The sequence below is a fragment of the Nannospalax galili genome, unplaced genomic scaffold (genome assembly GCF_000622305.1).
Source record: "Nannospalax galili isolate Female #2095 unplaced genomic scaffold, S.galili_v1.0 scaffold188, whole genome shotgun sequence".
In the NCBI taxonomy this organism is placed as follows: Eukaryota; Metazoa; Chordata; class Mammalia; order Rodentia; family Spalacidae; genus Nannospalax; species Nannospalax galili.
In genome coordinates, this window is record NW_008360325.1 from 6,657,051 (window position 1) to 6,661,756 (window position 4,706).

General features: G+C 46.6%; 1 non-coding gene across 1 annotated transcript; it reads right to left on the reverse strand.

Moving 5' to 3' along the window:
* Nucleotides 1-4,399: 4,399 nt before the first annotated feature.
* Nucleotides 4,400-4,505, reverse strand: LOC115068858. Its single transcript, XR_003848218.1, has one exon. It is a non-coding gene; the product is annotated as a U6 spliceosomal RNA (small nuclear RNA).
* Between the last annotated feature and the right edge of the window lie 201 nt (nt 4,506-4,706).

The following is a 4,706-nucleotide window of genomic DNA, read 5'->3' on the forward strand; positions in this document are numbered from 1 at the left end:
CATGCCCATGCCCATGCCGTGGTACATGTGAGGAGGTTAGAGGACAGCTTGTAGGAAGTGGGCCTCTCCTTCCACCATGCAGGGCCCAGGGATGGAACTCAGATCAGAAGGACCTGCAGCAGGTGCCTCTCCCTGGTAAGTCATCTCTCCAGCCCCAGATTATTCTTTTGATGGAACAGTGCTCCTATCGCCTCTTCCGGGGATCCGTCTTTGAATGAATGCCCAAGCTGAACTGAAGGACTTTCCTCTGGAATCCCCTAGTCACTCTTGTATCATTCGTTATTTGGGTCACACTCGGTAGCTAACTTTCCTGGGGTGGTGATCAGTTTGTGGGCAGGGATTACTTTATCCTAAGTTCCACATCTTCAGCATCAAGCTCCAGCCTGCCATGTAGCAGGTACTCAGTAAATAGTCATTAACGAGGGAACGAACAAACGAATGAATGAATGAATGAATGAGGTGACCCCAGAACACATTGTTGAGGAGAGGGCTGAACACTCTATGCTCCGGATTGTGGGCAAATCACCTGCTTACTACGCTGGGACAGCTTATCTGTAAAGGAGAAAGCGAGGCTGATCCAATTTCATTTTCAAGGTCGTTTAGAATAACCAGCCATTGATGTGAAAGATCAGGGGTGCTGGTTCTGCCCCTTCAGCTCTGCAGATAAGAGGTCCCGGTGGGGCAGAACTAAGCCATGAGGCCAGCATCAGCCTCTGGTAATAGCAGGCCAGCTGGGTACTCTGCTCTTCCCAAATCCCTCACACTGTTTCCTTCTGCACCCTGAGGTCTATCTTGCAGAAGCCAGCTGCAAAGTCGGAAGTAGGTTTCAAGGTCACTCGATATTCATGGAAGTGGAGTCTCATGAAACAGAAGAAATCATCACAATCTCTTTTATTCTGCCATTCACCAGTGCCCCTTTGCTAGAAAGTTCTGCAGGTATAGGCGGAGATGCTGAAATTCAGGTCAATGACATTCATGCCTCCTCTTAGAACAAAACGTTCCTGCAGCAAGCTCCTGATTTCCTGTTGGACTCTGGGTCCTCCTGCAGCCCCCCGTGAAGGGCGGAGGCTTCTATCCTGTTTGTTTAGAAAGCTTAACAATGGGCTTTGGGGGAAGAAGGGACCCGTTGCAAAGGCTCCTGACGAGCTGTACGGAGCAAGCGATGCCACCTGAATAATACATGCCCACTTTGTGTGTGTGCCCGACGCGGGCTCGAGTGCAGGGGAATGGCAAAGGCTTTGAAGCACCTGCTCTAAGCAGCTCTGGTGACAGCCCGAGCGTCCAGATAAGATCTGAGCCCCGCGTCCTCCCCACCTCCTCCCCGCTCACCATGCCGCCCCATTTCCCTTTTTGCATTTAAAATAAGCTCTGAGACAAGCCTCTGAGAGAGCTTGTCAAAGATGCAGCTTTTGTGTGGCCCACGTTTGTCCCTTCCTGTCGGGCCCTGCCCTGGTCTAAGACCTTCTCATAACCAGTGCAGGTGCAGTGATGTTAGCCTCCCAAATGGCCATCCTGGCAGTCCCCCATGGTGACCTCATAAGCTACCGCTACGAGGAAGCAGCTAGTACCGTCCTTCTAGAAACACACAGGCCACGTGCCCTGATGCAGACCCTAAGATGCCTGGCTTAGCCTTCAGACCCTTTTCGTCTTTCTAGAATGGCACTGTATACCTGCCCCAAACCTTCCAATAAAGTCTCCTTCATCATCTCAGGTTGCTGTTAGCCTTCTCAGTTTGGCACATGAAGTCTTTTACAATGTTGTTTTTCCCAGTCTCCCAGAACACATGCCTGTCTGGCTTGAGCCCACATGTCTGTGTTCCCTGGAGACCCTCACAGCAGCAGTGACCACAGTGGACCAGTGTCAACACACTGTTGACGCATCTAGTCCGAGCCCATTACCTACATCCCTTGCTTTAACCCTTAGAACACTGAAGTACACACATTTCTTTTCTTCATCCTGTGGACAAGAACACTGAGCTTCTAAATAGTAAAATGACTCACCCAAGGTCAGAGAGCTACAAAGTTGGGAGAGGATTCAAACCCGCATTGTTTACTCACCACATAACATTGACGCACATAGGGCTGTTTCATCAGATCCTTATCTTGAAGATGGTCCAGGCTCTGTACTCTAAAGTACGGTATTCGGAGCAATTTAAAACATACCCTCCCCACTTCAAAATCTCACCTCTTCCCTCTCTTGCATAAGCTAAGATTTCTTTTTCACCATGATGTCATGAAACCTGACCTCCCTTCTTCCTCCAGGAGGCCCCAGGCCCCCTGAGTCAGAGCAGGATCCTTTCCTGGCGTAGTCTGTGGCATTGATATTGGAAGGACGGCTGCCTCTAGGTATGTTTGACAACTTTTTACTATATTGTGAACAGATATGTGTATAATATTTTTTATAAATTGTTGAATTTGGGGATAGGGAGGTGGCTCACTTAGTAAAGTGTTTGTCATGCAAACAAGAGGACCTGAATTTGATTCCCTGCACCCACGTAAAAGAAGTTGTTCTCAATGGTGCATGCCTGTTCCCAGCACTGGGGAAGTAGGCAGGAGGAGCCCCGCTGATTGCTAGCCAGCCGGGCTATTCGCATTGGTGAGCTCAAGGTTCAGTCAGAGACTGTCTCAAAAAATAAGGTGGAGACACCTGACATTTATCTGTGCCCTCCACATGCAGATGCATGCTCATGCACACACACACACACACACACACACACAAAGCACACGTAGTTTATGGAATTCAACACAATGCTTTCTAAGGACATATAAGGTATAAACAGTAGAAGCACAGCCATCAGTGTGGCCCAGTTTATCAGCACGGGCCTCCGTCCATCTTCTCCCTCCCTTGCCCCATCTCTCTAGAAACAGCTCTACTTTCCCTCCATCCAGGTTGGTACCCTTTATTTTCTTTAGGGCTTCACCACTCGTTTGAATTCCTAAAAATTACTGTTCAGCCTTGCGCATTCTGAACTTAGTGTGAATGGAATCCCAGGGAATGAATTCTCTTGACAACGTGTGCTGTTTTGCGGCTGTTGCCGCTCGCTTGGGTTTTTGGCTCGCAGTTATGTTGCTGAGATTCGCCCGTGTTGTTCTATGTACCTGTGTTCCATTTGTTTTCAAAGCTGAACAATGTTCTACTGTGGGGCTCTGCCAGAGTGAACTTACACATTCCACTCCGGTGTACATTTGGGTTGTTTCCAGCATTTCCTGTGACAAGCTCCTCTGGACTGATTGCTCTCTGTGTCTCCAGATGTATTAGATTCTCCAGGGTGGGTACCTGAGAGAGGCAGGGCTGGCATCACGAGCACACGAGCTTCCAATGTCGCTAGATAACGGCAAATTGTTTAGCAAAGTGATTGTACCAATTTGTACCCTCTTGAGAACTCTAAGAGCGACTCCCCCGCTCCCTACCATTGCCAAAACTTATTATTGCCGGATATTATCATTTTTGCCCATATGGTAGGTAGGAAATAGGATCTCATCATGGCTGTAATTTACGTTTCCCTGTTTATCAGACTGAGCCACACACTCCTCCTGCATTGGCCAATGAGCTCCCTGATTTGTGAAATCCTAGTCACATCTTGTGCCCATTTTTCTATTAGGTCATTCATTTAAAAAAATTATTAGCGTGTGCATAATGTGTGTATGAGAGAAGCTGTTGTGTGCTTGTGGCAGTCACAGGACAACTTTGGGGTACCGGTTCTCTCCTTCTCCTTCAACAATGGGTTCAAACGCTGGTCATCAGGCTTGTCGGCAAGCCTTTACCCATTGAATCGTCTTGCCCATTGGTCCTAAGGCAAGGAACAATATTTTTTTCTTCCTGATTCTTTAGGAAGCCTTTATCTTGTATACAAACATTTTTCTTTATATACATAATAAATATCTTTACACCTTAAAGTTTATATTTTCCTTTCTTTTGGTATCTTTTGGATTTATTATTTTTTTAAAATCTTTCAATCTTTAGTTTTGTATTTTATATTTTCATATGCATATATAATTTATTTTAAAATTCTTTAGCTTTTTATTTCCTCTTAGTGTGTACTCTTTTAGATTCTATTTATTCTTTGAAGATTTCATTTGTATATACAATGTGTCTTGACCATATCCATACCTCAAGCCCCTTTCCTCCAGCTCCCCCTGTACCTCCCATCATATAGTCCTCCCAACTTCATGTCCTCCGTTCCATTTATTTATTTATTTATTTATTTATTTATTTGCTTGTTCATTTGCTTATTTCAACCCACTGAATCCAGTGAGTGTTGCCCATATGAGCATGAACATCTGCCGGGGCATAGAGAACCAACACAGTGGCCATACTCCTAAGGAAAAAGTGAGTCTCCCTCCTCCAGCAGCCATCCACAGCCAATCGTTCCTCAGCTAGGTGTGGGGTCTTGGAGGTCCCACCCATTCAGTGCTTTATGAATGTGAGTGTCGTCCTTGCAGAGGGGCATGCTAATCTTCTGTGTATTGTTCCAATGTTTTTAGCATATGTTCCATGGAAGTAGCACACTGGAAGTTTTAACTGGCTTGATCTTGTGCAGGTAGCCACAGCTGCTGTGAGTTCATGTGTACACGTTGTGTCCCAAGGACAGCGTTTCACAGCACTCTTCCTCCGGCTCTTACACGCCTACCAGCCACCCCCTCTTCAAAGGGGCCATTGTGGGGGTGCACTTAGGGAAGAGGCCTAAGAGAGTACAGGTGAAATGA